Source organism: Pinus tabuliformis, chromosome 5_1, assembly GCF_031772625.1.
Source record: "Pinus tabuliformis cultivar Carrire ecotype Pingquan chromosome 5_1, CPIR1, whole genome shotgun sequence".
Lineage (NCBI taxonomy): Eukaryota > Viridiplantae > Streptophyta > Pinopsida > Pinales > Pinaceae > Pinus > Pinus tabuliformis.
The window spans coordinates 677066411-677085072 of NC_142305.1; the positions used below are offsets into that span (position 1 = coordinate 677066411).

The window sequence follows — 18662 nt, forward strand, 5'->3', positions numbered from 1 at the left end:
ATGAGAAAAGGAGAAGGAGCTCATACAATCATCAGCATTAGCCTGCATTGATAAGCACAGGTCCTATCAATCTAGAGACCGAGTAGTTTATCCAATTGGAGATTTAGGTCCAAGGCTCATGTCATCCCCTCCAGATGCCTATTTAGAGCCGCCAGTTTCAGAGCCAATTCTAGGCACCAGCACCAGTAGATCCAACAGCAGCAGATGCAGAGCCATAACCAGTAGATCCAGTTGGTGATCCAGTAGTAGAACCAACAACAGCATAACCAGTTGTGAAAGATGCAGCAGGAGTAGATCAAGACACAGTTCTAGATAGAGACCCAGAAGTAGTAGCAAAGCTAGCAGTGTGACCACCATTATTAGCTAAAGAGGTAGATACATAGCTACTATATCCTCCAGTAGCAGTAGTTGAAGTTGAACCAGCAGCCCCCCGGGTGACCTATCCTCACCCCCGGTTACTGAACTGAACACCTTAAGTGAGTAATGGACAGCTAGCCTGAACAGGAAAGAAACCAGAAACTGGATGCTCGGACCAGATGCCATTGATTTAGCTTTGTCTGGGGATGTCCTAACTCAACTACTAGAAAGTCCCATCCACCCACACGGATGAGTTCCTGCTGTTGAAAGAATGGAAGTAAGTGTGAGCTCCGGTTGAGTCTGATGACTGGCCCCTACTCTTTGACCAGGTGGGAGGGCCCCGGTTGAGGATATAGTTCCCTGGGCCGATAGCCATAAGTAGTTAGGATTGATGTTAGACCGAGGGTGAATGAAGGTCCTTCCCTCCTTTCAACCATCCAGCTTGCAACCAGCCAGCCGGAACTAAGAAACTAATCAGATCCTTGTTCTCGAACAACCGTAAGTGAGGACGTTAGGTAGGTAAGTGAGGACGAGCTTCCGACGGACGAGCTTCATTCTCTCCAAAAGAAAGAACGAGATGTTCTAGTTGTAGTTGCTCGAGAACAGCCAATCTTCTTGACCTCGGGAACAGGGTGAATTCCTTCCGAATGAAAGCATGCTCAACTATCATTGGACTTGCCTCCCACTCCCATCCTATCCATATAGGGGGTGATGCAGGATGGCCGGTGAAGGATGGAAAAGCAACTAATCGTTATCCTATTCAACCCCGTCTAGCCTAACTTCTTCCTACCGGCCCCATCTTATCCGGGGGTGAGTGAGGGATGGCCACGGGTGAGGATGGCATCCCCAGGTTAGCGAAAGATGAAATTGAATACGTAACATGCCTCATTATCCAACCTAACATTAGGGTAGGTTCCTCCCATTACCCTTCCTTCCTACAGGAGGTGAGGGGCATTACCCTTCCAAGGGGTGTGGGTATACTTCCGGTTGCCAATTAGAAATTAGTAGTTGAATTCCATCCTGATCTATCCAGCCAGAGTTTATTACGATTAGTTCACTCCCATCCTCTTACCGGACCCACAGTTGTTTGTTTCTTTCCATCGATCCGAGTAGCAAGTCTACTTATGGCTTGTCCTCCCATCCGAAAGCAATGCACCTTACTGGAAACGGAGTCGAGATTTGAGATTGTCCCATCCAAACTTCCTATCTATAGTTGTCCTCGTATAGCTTCCTTCCGGATATAACCGGTGGGACTGCACCCCTGCTCTTTATTTAGGACCGATCCTACTTTCTATTCTAAGTTGGTTGAGGCTCTATTCCTACTTTCGATACTGAGGTGAGGAATTCATAGGGCCCAGGGAATTTGTTACCATCAAGACAGTTCTCTTCCCTGGGCTAGGCTAGCTATCCAAACAAAAGCAGTTCTCTTCCCCGGCCGGGCTAGCTAAAGTAGTTATGTCCAGCAGAAGCAGTTTGCCAAATGCATGGAGGTATCGCTAGGGGTTCAGGGTGGAACTCTGTTAGACTCTCCATCTGCCCTAACTTAATTAAATTCTAAAGAAAGAGTTATAACTCCATCCAGGTAGGCCGATATAACGTATGTAAGGCCTACTGAGCCTTGCCTACTCACCCTTCAGGTTCATTCTCCTCGTTGAGGTCCTCTCCCTTACGGTCGAGCCTACTTATGCATCCTCCTGGTTGAGCATGCTGGAAGAAAGTAGTTGAGTCAACCGGCTAGTTCCGGGAAAGAACATCCTCCTAAGCTCACAAACAATCTTGTTTCACATGATCCCTCTTGGCCATCTATGCCCACCAATGCCCCCTCATATATCCCCAAATTCAAAGGGCATGCAGGCAAAGATCCTTCCAACCATGTCATGTCATTTCATTTGTGATGTTCATCCAACATCATCACTGATGATACCATTAGGCTCCATTTGTTTCATCGCACCCTCATCGGGGATGTGAAAAAGTGGTACATAGATAAGCCTTCTAGGTCCCATGCAACCTATGAATCCCTAACCAAGTTTTTCTTTACTTTCTTCCAGCTACCCGTCTGATATGATGTAGGGGTAGAGCAAGTAGCAAAGAAAGCAGCAGAGACACAAGTGGTTGACTTTGTTGATCTTATTGATCCACCAGTAGAAGATCCAATTCAAGAGTCCAAAGCATCCCTTCTAGATCGAGATACAGAGCCAATTTACCGAGGCGAACCATCACCAGTAGCAGGAGTAGTTGTTTCACTAGATCCAAAGCTAACATACCAGTTGCCTGCCCAGTTAGGGAGCCAACCAATTGGACTCAAATCCGTTTTTCCGGCATGCATATATACGGGCCACCCATAGAAGTTTGAGTTCCTGTTATTGGTCCACCTCCATCAGAGGAGCAAGTAGAGGCAAGCGCGGATGACCCTGATCCCGTTTCACCGGTGGATTAAGCATTGGTAGATTGGAAACTCTAAATGTGCAAAAAATCTCCACACGCTAGCTTGGCTTAGATGGCTTTGTCTGTCTGGCTTTGTCGAGCTCTATAGGACATACAACCAGGGTCGCTGTAAGAAGGGTAGCCCTTGTGGCTATAGCCAGGCCTAGCTCACTAAGGGTTAGAATCTCGATCTCAATGCCACATGAACATTAGAATCTGGATTTGGATCTGCATCTAATAGATATATATATAAACAACTGGACCAACTACTTAAACAACTGCTTAGTAAAGTGCTACTAGATTAACTGCTTCTGGAACTACTGACTCTACTTCTGCTTGATTCACTGCTACGGGCTATAGACTTGCACCTGGATATGCTATTAGGGACGTAGCTACGAGATCTGTTGCTTATGCTTCATCGACTGGATATACTGTTGGATCTACTGACTCTACAAGATCTAGAGAAGGTGGTGGTAGATAAGCTAGAAGGTATGCTGGAAAAGATGGTGTTGGACGAAGAAATGATGGTGGGTAAGCTGGGTACGCTGCTCTTGGTGCTGCTAGCTATGGCTCTATATATGTTGCTGCTATTACTAGATCTACTACTGGTGTTTCTAGTTCAAGGTCATCAACTTAATGAACAGGATCGACTACAGAATAATACGCTTAATCGACTGGCTAGTTCAACTGCTGCTTCATCAACTGGATAAACCACCATATATGGATCAAGTGAACCAACCGGATCAACTGCTTCATATGGACCTGGTGGAACTACCTGTGCTTATTATGGCTCTGCTCCAACTTCTAGGTAAACTGGATAAACAACCGGAATAGGAGCTTCTTATGCCTTTATCTCTACTAGATCATTTACTGATGAAATATAAGCGAATTCCTGTGCTCTCTACACTAGGCATACACACATAAGTGATGATGGATCTTCTTGATCAATGGTAAAGCAACCTTCAAAATGATGTTCCCATGGTGTAGACAAGCAGCATAACTCACCAATATGACCATCAACCTAAACCCAAGAGCATGAAATGAATATCTATCAGAGGCACTCATTATCATGCTAGCCTTAGGCTTGAAAGGCCCATGACATCTCCTCTTCTCACCAAACGTGTGTTGCATATGTTTCTGCGTATTTGTAGAATCCATTTCATCTTGCTCTATCATGAAGTAGGCTCACTAATAATGAGTTGAATGATGTGGTGGACATCCTATAAAGTGGGAGCAATCTCCCCAACTGATAATAAGAAAGTATGTCATATGGGATCCCAATAGGTCAACAACTCCTTAAGCTATGCATAACAATGAATTTCTTACTCGACTAATATATATATTTGAAGAAGGAAGATCTTGCCAGCTAACCTATAGGTGAACTTTTGGCGTACTTACCACATAATATATAAGAAATGACCTCACTTTCTTTCTAACTGATTGAAGCCCAATCGGAGTGTCGGAAGCCTACAACCATAGTCTAGGCTGAGTGACTAAAGGCTTGTAGAGGGCGACCTATCCAGTATTTTAGTCGAGTTCCTGACGGAACCTAAATGCCTATCAAGATTTGATTAAGCTAATTGAGGTAATTCCAAGGGAAAAGGAATATGGGCTACCCTTTGGGGGTTGGATAATGGATTTGATATAGATCTCTTCCCCACACTTAAATAAAGAAATCGTAATCTGAACTGGGTTATGAGGATGAAATGGATAGGCCTACTATTCTCTATTCGATAAGAATGGTTATGAAGCAGCTTGCCGGGAATTCTTATTTGAGAAGGGGTATCCACATGCTTCCTCTCCATGCCTGGCTCAACAGGTGGGAGTGACACGGAAACTGGGATTGAATCTTTTGCTTTGAGGTTAAACAACTTGCTCGCTGCCTAGAGTAAAGGGATGCCTCGGGGCGAGACCGGACGAGATTGAAAAGACAGATGTGAAAGATCCAAATTGAGAATGCCCCTTTTTTTGGGGTTGCACTTACTTGGAGGTAAGAACATTCAATAACACATGGCTTAGATTGGGCGGGTTATGTCCCTAGAGGTTTTGATTCGAAGGTGAAATAATATAAAAAGGTTCTCTTACTTACCCGGTTCTTTAGCCGTTGGGCTGGGATTGCCTATAAAGGAGGGGGTGTAAGGTTGACCGAGAAAGTCAAAAGGTTTTATATACCTTGCCGGGTCCTTCAGCTGTTGGACAGTATGTCGCCATTAGTTTGTCTACGAAGGAAATTGATAGAGCAAGGTTTACATCAACGTGAAGTCTATATACGTTAAACATATCTCCCAGTGTGAAAAATATAGGTAGGTAGATAGGTAGGTGGGCCCGTTATTAGCTTTTTCACATATATAATATGCAATAAATCAAAATTGGAGTTAGATAACCTATTTACCAAAAACAATTGACTACCTGGCCTTTGTTACCAATGAAACCCGGTCTCAGCTTAATGGTTACACCTTTTCGCAATTATATCATCCATCTACTCTCCTTATACCCCTTTTGGGGCACTAGCCTTTCAAAACATCCATACTTACTTGGGTTGGACCTTCACTTTTCAACCTACGCCTCAACCCTCATTGTACTTAAACTACAGAAGCCCATGACCTCACCTATACCTTCTATTAGACCGAAACTTTATAGCCTACACCTTACCTATTGAGGACACCTTCTCGTACTTACCTTTCATGCCTTCAAGAGGAATAACCATAGCTCTTATTTCTAGGGGTGGGCTAGGCTACGGCAACAAATACAGAAACTACAGCAGCAAAAACGATAGCTACAAAGAAAGGCAACAAAGCTACTACGGATATGGATGGAAACAATGACAACACGCCAACAACAGCTACGACACATGGCCACTACGACAACTACGACGATAGATACGAATACAGCTACGGATATGGAAAAAACAGCAACAACAGAAACAACAACAGATAAGGCTGTGAATGCGGATGTGGATACAATGAACGGCAGCAGCTACGGCAACTACAATGACAGATGATACAGCTGCAGATACAGATATGGAAACTATGGCAACAACAAATGGACAACAACAAACATAGTAGTAGTTAGTTTGAGGTGCACCAAGAGAGTATAAAGAGGTGGTTTTTATATGCTTGCCAGGTTATTACGCTGCTTGCTCGTTGACCGCTTGCCTCCTTGGTGGTTGTGGTGGTGACTATCAATATGGTACCTTTTCTTTATAACACGTGCCCTATTAGTGAGCGAACGAGTTAGTGAGTCAGTTAGTGAGTCAGTGAAGGGACTGATAGCTCGTGATAAGGATGGTGTTCTACGTGACCCGTTCTCAGTACTTCGTGCCCTACCAGTGGGTGAGGCATGTGAGTAAGTCAGTGAGCCAGTTAGTGGTGGGTTAGGATCTTTACCAATAGCACCAAGCCCAGAGTTGGCTGTTCTCATTTTGAAGCAGGTGGTTTTCTATATGTGTTACCTTTTCTCTTTATCACGCGCCTTTTTAGTTAGGTTAGTCATTTAGGTTATTCTGTTTGTAAGGGAGGGTCATTCCCAATAGCGCATAGCACCAAGCCCAGTTGTTGTTCTACATTACCTGCCTGTTTCGATACCATGTCATAGGATAGGATGGTTTTGTTCGTGCGCGACCAGTTGCAGTATGGGAAAACTGGATAGGAGGAGTCGTTCTACGTGCCTTGTTCTCAATTAACCATGCCCTGGAAAGAAGGAATACAATTTCTTAAATCAAGAACGAAAGTGTACGCAAAGAGACAGAACAGAAGGACAATCGATGGATGAAATCAACGGGGGCAAGCAAAGAGATGGAACTGAAGGACAGTCGACGGAATTGCAAAGAGACGGAACATAAGTGATTAGAAGAGAAGGATGAAATGATGGAACATAAGTGATGAAAAGAAAGAGACGATTCAAAGTGACGAAACGAAAGTGATGAAAAGAGAAGGTCCGGAGGGTCTTGCGCTTCCAAGTGCAAGGAGAAAATCAGAATGTTTTTGTACAATTCAAATAGATGATTCAAATCTTAGGATGAAATGAGAAGGATGAAATGACGAAATGTGTACACTTCAAAGAGACAGAACGGAAGGACAATCGACGGATGAAATCGATACAAAAGTGCCAATATTAGGATGAGTGATTAGAATCGACGATTCCAATATTAGGAATGGTAGTAGGCTACCATGGGATGACAACATACCTTAGGGCAGGCCGACATGGAACTGACTCGACTTAGCTTGTCTCTTAAGGCTCATGTCCAGGGACCTAAGAAGAAGCCAAGGGGTGTCAATCAAATCAATATAGTTATAAAGAAGCTTGCACACTAATTGGAAGTTCTTGGAAATATGGCTATAATTGCAACTATGAGACTTGGAATAAAGTGAGAGGAAATCAAATCAAAGTCATTTAGTTGGATGGAAATCATCATATTGAAAAGAAAGCGAGAAGTTATCATCACCTCTGAGAGATAGGAAGAAAGAGAAAGAAAGAAATCAAGAAATAAAGGGATAAATAAGAAGTATAATATTGAGAGATTTCACATCAAGACTACTGGGTGGGGGGAATACCTTCATCATATTTAGAAGGTGGAAGGTCTCAATATTTAGAAGGTAGAAGCGTAGAAGCGTGGAAGGGCCTTCCTTGTTAGTGTCAAGTTCTTGCTTCGTCTCCAACCGGGTATAGCAAGATCGAGAAGGCAAGAAACCAACCACCTTTGGCAAGTAGCAGCATTCTGTTCTCTATCCGTAGCACCCATACCTCGACCTAGATCCTAGACCCAACCATGGCCCTTGACCTCGACCCTTAAGCTTCACCTCTACCCTCTACTTAGAACCTCTACCTCACTTACGAATATGGAACAGGAGTTCCTAGACACCTGGAATGATCAAGCTAGGCCTCCCATATCTCGGCAAGGATCTTGGAACAATGAAAATTGGCTATCAACAATGACCTTAAGTCAATGGCCTTCATGCAACGACTATTGGCTTTGTGTGGCTATCCACAGGGATAGGGAGCTTGAGCTGGCCGAGAAGCTAGATCGGGAGCTTGAGCTTGGGAGATGGTTAGCTGGGAAGCTGGAGCTTGGAAAAAGCTGGAGCTGGATGGTTAGCTAGCCGGTAGATGAACCAGGTGGGGCTTTATCGCTTGCTGGATAGACCTGTATTTTCATTCACTAGACAGACACTAAACCCTACAGCTAGAGATAAGTAAGATAGTATCTAATGACATAAGAACACATATATATGTACCCCGCGCTGTGTGGGTAAAGTGGCGATAGAATGCACGAAAATGGCCTCTCCCTCTTGGTTGAGCCTGCTGTCGCATCCTTGAAGAGTCAATATTCAAGCTCATAGAGCTGCTTCAATGACATAATAACATAGATAATATATTTGCATTCAAAAAAGATTACTCCCAGCTACTCTCTATTGGAACTACAACAAACCCAATCCCACCTCTATCCAAGCCCACCCAGCCTATCTATCTCAGCTAATGACAGAAGCACACATTCAGATTAACACACAACTCAAGCTAGCATTCTGATCCACTACTACTCTTTGAACCTTCTACTCATCTATATAGAAAACATCTAGCCCATCCATTATACTCATGCTTATACCGCTTATACTCACTCTATCTCCATCTATCTTTATACCCATATCTCTCTATCTCTCTATGACCATACATATCCATCCTCCATATATCTCTCTATGCCCCTCCATACCCACTCTATGCCCCTCCATACCCTATCTCTCTCTACTAGTTCCATATCTGACTCAATCTCTACAAGCTCCCTATCTCTACAAGCTCCATAAAGGTACGAAGGGGGAAAACTATGAAAATATACAGTGGTTTTCGATTACAAATCAAAACGTCTTTTCTGATCATGATGGAAGATTTGTGACATTTATCCGCCCATTCTAGGCAGGTGTCCTCTCTGATTGTGGAAGAGGTTTTTTATACCAGAAAAGGAATAAGGGTAACCATTTGAAAGGATAAGGAAAATGACTAAGCTAAACATCGAGACTCACTTATTTCATCCTATCTCAGTCTTGCTCGGGAACCTTCCAAGCGAGCCTTTACATATATTATATATGTAATAACGTTCAAGCGGCCAAAGTACATGTCTGTTCCTATATCTATTTTAGATAGGGCTTATACCGCGCTCTCAATTAGGAGGGAATGAGAAATAAAGGAATGCGAAGCCGCTTGTCCCTCCGGGGGGCAAGGAATGTTTTCTCAACGAAGTTAGTTCTTTTATCAAAGTCCCCTGAGTTCAGGCACTTGGCCGAAGCTGAAAAAAAGAAAGGTACGCAAGCAGGCTCGACCGACGCGAGAAGGGAGAGTAAGACTTGCCTCAAGGAAAGTAATGCTGCTGAACCACTTCTAAGATACTCTCCTTTGTCATTGGTTCTATAGCTAGAGACAACCCCATAAGATAGGTTCTTTCAGTCGAATCCGCTTCGGGAAGGCCAGTGAGTGGTAGGGTGAGGTAATGTGCGAGGAAGGCCTAGAGGGACTCAATTGAGGTACCGAGGGACTGAGTCACTCACTATTCATATGGTGAGGGTGCGTTAGCACACTCGACTGTCAAGGCCGCCATCGATTTGGAAGCTCACCTTCCCTAAAAATATGAGGGTGAGCCTGCCAAACTCTCGACCCCCGGGGGAGGGCCACCATCATCGGGAGGGTGAGGTAACATGTGAGGTCCATTAGGGTGCGTAGCACGCTCGACTAATAAGGCTACCATCGGCTCGACTGATAAGGAGAGGAGAGGAACAACTCTCTTTTGGGGGAGGGGCCCCAAAAGAGAGGACCGACAGGGTGCGTAAGCATGCTCAACTAATGAGGCCACCATCGACTCAACTGATAAGGAGAGGAACTTGAAGAACTGAAGGCCGCCATCAACTCACACATTCATATGGGTGAGGCCTAGAGGGACTCGACCGAGGTACCGAGGGACGGAGTCACTCACTATTCATATGGTGAGGGTGCGTTACCACACTCAACTGTCAAGGCCGCCATCGATTTGGAAGCTCACCTTCCCTAAAAAGGTGAGGGTGAGCCTGTCGAACTCTCGACCCCTGGGAGAGGGCCGCCATCAACAACTCTCTTTTGGGGGAGGGGCCCCAAAAGAGAGGACCGACAGGGTGCATAAGCACGCTCGACTAATAAGGCCGCCATCGGCTCGACTGATAAGGAGAGGAACTCAAAGAACTAAAAGGTCGCCATCGCTCAACCGCCAAGGTATTGCTCTTCCAATCTTATCTTGGCTTGCCTTATTCCCCCATTAAGATAGAGAGGGCAGGCAAGCCAGGAAGAATGCATTCCCTTCCCTTCCTTGCCATGCCTTATTCCATCCATGACTTATTTCGCTCCTGCCAGCCATTCATTCCCATGCTCCATCTGACAACCCTTGTTTTACCCACCTTTGACTAATTATCGACCTTATCAAACCTATCTTCCTCAGCGGATGTTCATTGTCGGAGAACATCAAGTGGTCTAAGGCTACCATGTCTAGTTCTTGCAGGTGGGTGGGTTGGAAACAAGATAAGGTTATCATAGATGTCACCCCCCTACTGGCAGCACTCCTCTGGGGGTCCTTACCTCACCCTGCCGAGGGCATCCTCTCCTGTTAGTCGAGCATGCTTACGCATCCTCTGGAATTTGGTCGAGCCTGCAAATGCATCCTCCAAATATCCTCTTTTGGCCATGAAAAGTGATATTTCTATCATGATGAAATCATTCCCGTATCTATTCTGTCAATCATTTCTTTATCCATTCTATCTCTAGTTACCGAAATGATACGAGTCATTACTGACTGGTCCTGAGTTAGCTCTGATCAGCTTAGTCCCCCTTTACGACTAATAGAGAATGGGCAGTAATAAATATAGGTAAGGTTCTCCTTACCTTTCACCTTTCAGGACCTTACTGCCTGAAAGGACCAACCCAACCCTTCTCACTCTTTGGGGGGAATAAATCATAGTACCTTTCCCTTCTAAAGAAGGGTAGGACCTTACTGCCCGCCTGAAATCTATTGCCAAACCTACCTAAATTTCACCCGGTAAGTAAGCTAACTTTCGATCAATATTTCCCCACAAAACTGAGCTGAGTTATTGGCATTGGCACTAGCATTAGCCCCTGTTTGATTCATTATTATTAGCAAGCAAAATTGAGCTATCCGGATCAATCACTGACGGATGTCACGAAGCTCCCTTCTACCTACTCCTTTTTTATGACAGGGATGCTCCTCCCATGCTACTGCTGAAGAACCAAATTCATGTCACTCTTCGATTGATTTTTTGTCGATTCATTCACACACACATTTCTTTATTTATTGGAGGGGCTAACTGCCAGCTGGAAGCTGTATGAGCAGTAACGTCCACGTACGGATCTGTGAGAAGGTGGACGGAAATGGCCTTGTTGTACCCTACTCTCGTCTTCGATGGGGTCTGCTCCTTCTTTTCTAGGGGAGTATTCCAATAAGATCTTAATGAGGTGCGGAGCTTTGCATCTGACATTCGTTGGGCCTCTGCCTGCGGGAGCCAACGTCCTCGGGCCTTATCTGGCTGAGTAGAGCTCTTTGAGGGGAATAAATCAAGGTGTCGTAAGGCCTAAAGACCATAAGGAATGTAGTCACTCGACCATAAGGACCGGCAGGGTGAGGTAACGTGGCCCCTCTCAAATAAGTAACTAAGACGAGCAACTCTCTTTTGGGGGAGGGGCCCCAAAAGGGAGGAACTTGAAGAACTAAAAGGTCACCATCGGCTTGACTGTTAGCCCCCCCACCCAATAAGTAAATTGAAACTTGTGTTGCTTGACCATAAGGATACTACAACAGGCTTGACTATTAAGGAGAGGAACTTGAGTTGCTCGACCACCGGGCCGCCATCACTGGTAGGGTGCGTAAGCACACTCGACTGTCAAGGACCGGCAAAGGGGCTCGACTGATATGGAGAGGAACTTGAGTTTCTCTACCATAAGGACCAGAAACGGGGCTCGACTGATAAGGAGAGGAACTTGAGGTGCTCAACCTTAAGGGAGAGGGAGAGGAGAGGGGCTCGACGATAAGGATGCTACACCAGGCTCAACTGTTAAGGAGAGGAACTTGAGTTGCTCGACCACTTGGCTGCCATCACCGGTAGGGTGCGTAAGCACACTCGACTATCAAGGACTGGTAACGGGGCTCGACTGATAAGGAGAGGAACTTGAGTTGCTCGACCATAAGGACCGGCAATGGGGCTTGACTGATAGGGAGAAGAGCTTGAGTTACTCGACCTTAAGGGAGAGGGAGAGGAGAGGGGCTCGACTGTTAAGGAGAGGGACGCAGTCACTCACTCATTCATATGGGTGAGGGATTTCTCGCTCGACCATAAGGTCCGGTAGGGCTTGACTGTGAAAGGCCACCATCAAATTCCCATAGGCCAATGGAGAGAACGTGAATTCTTAGCTAACTACCTACCTTATCAACCCTTAGGTAACGAAGCGAATAAGTAAACCCCCTACCCTGCTTTTTTCAAAGTATCCGGGGCCAAGGAAATAAGTACAGAAGGCCTTTCAAGGCGCTATTCTAAGTCAACCCTCCATCCATCTCCTTATCAACCCTGCTTGCTACACTTATTCTTTTCTGGGGCTTGGCCCGAGGTATTAAGTCGTTAGGCCAGGGAAATAAGTATACTTCGTTCTAGGCGAACCCATTTTAAGAACTTGAAAGGTCCTTGCCCAGACAAGCGACTACGTTCCTTTCATTTATTTCAGGTCAATACTTCGAAGACTTGTCCTGATTAACCCTTATCTAACGAACGAAGAAGTCATCTTTTAAGATCAATACTTCAGACAATAAGGCAGGCCTTTAAAGGAAGGATATATTATTTGATTTTGGGAATCTTGGTCTTGCGTAAATCCTGGAGTAGGTAAGGTCCCCGGCCTTATCCGGTCCTGAAAGGCCGGCCTTATTGGGTTGGTCCTCACTACGCCGGTCAACCCAGGAGCAATAAGGCAGGTAAGGTCCTGTGCCAGCCAGTCTTACGCTAAATTAGAAACTTTTAGTTTGAGGGGAAGAAAATAGTATCCTGACTGTGCTGGCCCTAGATTGATTCCCTCAAGGGTTGCTTCACAGAGCTAGCGAAAAGAAGAACCAGGACCTTTTTTTGTAGTAAACCCCTCTGGGTGATCCGGAGAAGACTAGTGGTAGGTGGTCCCGTTAAGCCTTTGGAGAAGGGTAGCCTAGTGTGTAAGCACAACAATGAAGGCGAACCCTCGGATGACCAATCTAAGATTAGGGGGGAGATCCCAAGTAGTGGTGACCTTGTAACTCTTCCACCTATGCAATGTACCAAATTCTCATACGGGGAAGTGCACTCCTGGGTCTGGAACCAGGGAGGGTTGCTCTGATAAAGACTTTCCCATCCACTCCAAGGGGTGCGAACACACCTACGCGGATTGCAGGTGATGGTGACAAGAATGGTGGGGAAGTGAAAAGTACCTGACGACATCTAGGGATGAATGTAGACCCATCGGACAGGGATAAACATTCCGGTCCTGGAGGAGGATACTCACTCATTTATTATGAAGTGGTAGAACTAGTGGCCTTATCACTGGTAGGAGGCGAAGCGCACCCACCCATTGACTGCCTACTGCTATTGCGAAAACAAGGTGCCGTAAGGCCGCTCGACCATAAGCCCCCCCACCCAATAAGTAAATTGAAAGGATTGCTCACTCATTCATGTGGATGAGGAAGGATGGCTTGCTCGACAATAGGTTCTTTATTGCTCACCCATCAAGGGTGAGGAGGGCAAGGAAGGAACTAGTCTCTTGAAAAGGGAGAGGATGCGCAAGCAGGCTTGACCGCTATGGAGAGGAAATAAGGAGAAGGAGAAGGAGAATGGATCCTTCCCCCAGAGGGACAAGCAGCTTCACACCTTTGCTCTTCGAGCAAGAGAATGGATCAGACTCTTTGGAGGTTTGTTTCATGGGCATTCTTAGGAGTCTGTTTCATGGGCCTTCTTATGAAGAAGAGAGGTTGGTCTACTAGAAATTCTTGTTTGAATATGCCATGAAGACTCATTCGGGAAAGGCTGGATCAAGTGGTAGCGGTATCAGGCCTTGAAATATTGACCGACCTGGAGAGATTTCGTCCATCTAAGGCATGCCCCCCCTTAAGGTTGAAGGGGGAAGACAGTTGATTTGAAGGGGGCCTTCAGTTGAAGGGGGAGCAAGCTCGACCAACCCGGATAGATTGAAAGGGGAGCTGCTCGACCATAAGGGAGAGGAAGAATGGATCCTTTGCTCTGTCTCTTCAATCCATAGAAGAAAAAGTAGGGGCAAGGATTCCCTACTAATTTGGCCATTTTGGGAGGCGGAGGACGGTGTGGCCAATGGATGATTAGACAATGTAATGGTGCACTTCAAAGAGGATCCGATGGACGGAACATGGGGTGATCGACCATGATATGTCCTAGTGTTATAGGGAAAAGTGTCTATTTAGAACTACTCTATCCCACTAAGGTGTGACAACTGCCTTAGAAACAAACAGAGAAAAACTACTTTTGTATTTCCTTTATGAACTATAGATAGAGAGGAATAGAAAGAACCAACCTGTGTCTTGCGCTGATCCTTTGATCCAATCCCTCTCTTCTTTGATAGTCTCCAGCTACCTGCTCCCTTACTTGCCCAGCTTCACAAAGTACCTGTAAGATCACAGAAGAAGAACACTATACAAAGACATGGATCTATATTCATAAACAACTTAGGATCAGATTTAAGTTAACCATACAAATGTAACAAGAATCAATGATACAAAAGCATGGAGGAAAAACTCAAATAATTTTTATTGATAAACAAGAAAAGATCCAGGAGGAGTTACAACCGGTGGTTCCTGACCCAGCATCAACCTCCCAGCAAAGAAGCCCCTCTTCACCTCAAACAAAGCATAGATCACCCAATACTCTGATGTTTGTCTCAAAAACCAACAACAATTCCTTACGATATGCAAAATTCCAGCCTTTGGATCTCTGGGATGAGGGATCCATATATAGATATGTGTAAGGAGGATGAGTCAGCTTGCAATTTGATTAGTGTCTTCTCTCTGTCAGTTCTTGCTTCCACTTGGAGACTGAGGGCCTCTTACTCATCTTTGGTCGAATTCAGTGAGGCAAGTGTCACAGGAGAAGATTCTGGAAGCTTCCATTGTCTCTCCACCTCGCGGAATGACACTGCCATTTGTCATTTCTCTCCCATCGCACCCCACAGAAGGGACTTTTGAAATGCAACGCACCCTCACAGTGTATTTAGGTGCAATGCAACGCACCTAGCCAGTGGAGCAGCTGAAATGATCCTATTTTGACTTATTATGAGCAGTTTCTGGTGGAGAACTTCTGGGAGAAGCTGTAATCTGTTGACCTTGTTCCTTTAGGGGTTAGAAAAACACTTTTAGGGACTTAGGAGCCCTTTGTTTATGGACATTTCATGCTTGGAGTTGTAAGGCACAAAAATGTCTATAACAGTTGCCCCCTAAAGTATGAGGCCATTAACCTTTTGGTGTCGGGTGAAATGCTTTATTATGAGGATCCGAAGTTCTTTCAATGCTGGGAGGAGACCTGTCATAAGATACAATACAACACATTATCTTCATACTATTTTCATGATCTAGCTGTGGCGGGTATTCCCATGCTCAGCTTTATAAATTCATTTTTATGTACATAGGACAGACAATTGTCTGAGGGTAGACTGATGATTCTGATAGAGCCATCATCCTTTTGGTAGGATGATTATCTATGCTGCAATGCTGTACATTTGATGTCTTTATTTCCCTGAATATATATCGCAGCCTGGATGGATGAAACTAGATCCGAGGTCTTCAATCTCGTCTGATCTTCACTCGAAGTACAAGTCGATCCATGTGAGAAACGTTTTGAATTCAAACACGGAAAGACATCGCTTGATTACCGGTCAATGATGTAAACCGTTAACAAGCGCGAGAGGAATCACCAATAGTGATAATGACCCTCAAGGTACTGCAGTACAATTCACGTGGTGTGAATAGAGGACTTGGTGTCGAACACCACGCAAAATCTTTCGGTCGAAGGCCATTGATGTAAACCTGTCGCCGGAAGTGAGAAACTTGCCATTGAGGCATGCAAGCTTCAAAGTACTGAATGGGTTGTTCCTAGATCAACTTCTTGGATAATGAGATGATGTCGACAAGAAGTGATCCATCACAGGAGGGCCTTAATGAATCCCACATCAATGACACGAAACGGAGCAAATGATTTTGATGGAGGTGAAAACGATCTGATGATATAATGTTCAGGGTGGCGGTCATGAAAGAATGGAGTATAATGTATGGTAGTTGGTGAGACACAGGTGACTTCTCTGGATGACTTCTCTTGAACATATCGGTGACACTGATGTGATGGATTTGTAGCACTAACCCCAAATGTGGATGGTATGGCGTGACCATGGCAATGTGACCGGTGAATGAAACAACCCAACCCGACTCGGACACAGAGTGGAAGTGTCATGTTCAAGAGCGACTTGCTACCAATAAAGTTTCTTTGAGTTTTCTTCCCAATTTTTCCCCAGTCATTGCTGACCAGTACCTCTTTATTTTTGTCAAGCTTGAGGAGGATAACATATGATTGTTCTATAATTTTCCCTTCGGGCAAACCCATCGCTATGTTTTAACGAGCCTAGCGATAGTGAAACTCGTTCTCATCTATAGACAAGTTTGTCGCTATTAATCTTTTTAACGACAAAGATAACTCGGTCCTTTTCAATTTTAGAGAGTCTGAAAAGGAACGTAAAGGTAACTCCAAAATTCCTTTTTCGTCATCTAATCCCTTAAGTCTGAAAAAGTATAAAACAATACAGAAGGGATGAATTTTTGATAGTTTTAACGAGCCGAACAAAACAAGCGCTCGATATTTTTGTGTAATAATCCCTCAGGTCCAAAAAGATTAAAATCTAGATGAGGGATAGCACTTCCTGTCCCTTTAACGAGCTGGAAGGCCAAGGACTTGACAATCTTTCCATATTTTACGAGTCAGTTGAAAAGAGCTTAAAGGAGACTCGTCTTTTGAGGAACGAGTGATAAAACGGGTAGCAACTGATTCCAGGTAAGGTTTGGAATTTTCCAATCACGGCAGTGTCACAAGGATGGCTAGTGAGATCACTCTTCGCAGCTATTCTTCAAAATGGGTAAACAATCAAATGGAGGTGAATGATCGGCCAATGAAAAAGTGGAGGTGACGGTGCAAACACGACCAAGGCTTTAATGGCTGAAGTACTACATTCACGGTGGTTATTTACCGAGGAATAGTTCATTTTTTAACGAGCTTAAACATGGGTGGAAAAATTTGCTCATGTCTTATGTTTATTTTTTAACGAGCGTGAACTATGTGCTAAAACTGCTTGATGCGGGTTTATTTTTTAACGAGCTTGAACCTTGCAGTAATACTGCTCGATTAATCCAGTCGTATGATAAGAATGTCTCATATAAAAACGGCAAATTTTAGAGTTTTCCCCACATCCTTTCTTTATGCAAGTTAGGAGATGACCAATCCTACGAGTTTAAAGGGTTAGAGGTCCTATAAATTTAAAAAATAAATAGTCGCTCTTCGCTTGCACTCCAAAAGGTTTGCATGCCTCCAGGTATAAAACAGAGTTTCAAGGTTACCCCTTCTTTAGTCTGTTAAAACATTTGTTTTACCGAGAGAGGCCTACCTCTTACAGGTTACCCAAAGATCGTTCTATTCACAGCACAAACAAAACACTTCTCCTGCGATGTCTACCGAAATAAACAAAGGTGAGCGGCGGTGCTCGCCAACTCACATAACTTTGACAAGAGAATCTTGTTCTAGAATAACCCCCTCTTCCAATCACAGATGGGGGTACAGACTAGTCATATTCTCTCGCGGAAACCTACCCTATACCCGAAGTTTTCCTGCCGAAGCAGACCAGGGTGCATTCCCCCTGGGATTCAGTCATATCCCTCCAAATCACTCACGCTCATCGGGAGGACGGACTGGAGATTGAGACATTTCTTCCGTGAAAAGACCGTTCAGGGGTGGTATATGACTATTTGCTATGCGTGATCCGGGAAATGAAAGTTGGTCTACGAGCTTGACCACTCTTCCTTCGTGCAGAAAACACATCACTCTAAAGAGTGATGAGACGATGGCTCTCATGCAATAAATATAGTCTCGTCCAAGGAGTAGATTGTAATCCAGGGGTCCTTGAACTACCATTACATTCATGTGAACGGTTTTCCCTCTCAATGTTATGGGCACATCGGGAAGGATCCCTAACGGTCGACTGGTTCCTTTATCAAAGCCTGTCAGATTTCTCATCTCAGGAAAAAGCGGTGGTGAACCAAGCGCTTTCCAAGCAGTTGAGGAAAGGATACTCACAGAAGCCCCCTCATCTATTATGGTACCAGCCATAACCATTCTATATATCTGAACAATAATCCGGAATGGTATACTGGCTGGTAAACGGGGTCTGCCTAGTTGATTCCAGTCGAAGGAGACAACTAGGTTGCTTGGAGGTGGGATCGAATAGACGGCCGGGCACGACTCTGATGAACTTCCTTCCTGCGGTAAAGGAATGGGTAAATGGCCCCCATGTTAGTTGGAGTCTGTGCTTATGAAAAGAATTTGGACGGTGTCATCCTTGTTCTCTTCAGTGATTGTATCATCTGAAGATGGAACCTCTGAAGGAAAGACCGGGTCAACTGCCACCTCGACCTTTTGACTTTCGTCTGGTATGGATTCAGATGGTTCATCTTCAATGACAGATGCTTCGGCCGACCACCTAAGCGGGTCAGCCGGATTTTAACTAGTGACGGACTCGGCAAGAGTTTTTTATATCCAGGAAGAAGTCGTAAGGGTGAAACCAGA

General features: G+C 44.8%; 1 pseudogene; it reads right to left on the bottom strand.

The window, feature by feature from the left end:
• Positions 1 to 11094: 11094 nt before the first annotated feature.
• On the bottom strand, positions 11095 to 13259 carry LOC149166755 (uncharacterized; annotated as a pseudogene).
• Positions 13260 to 18662: the final 5403 nt, after the last annotated feature.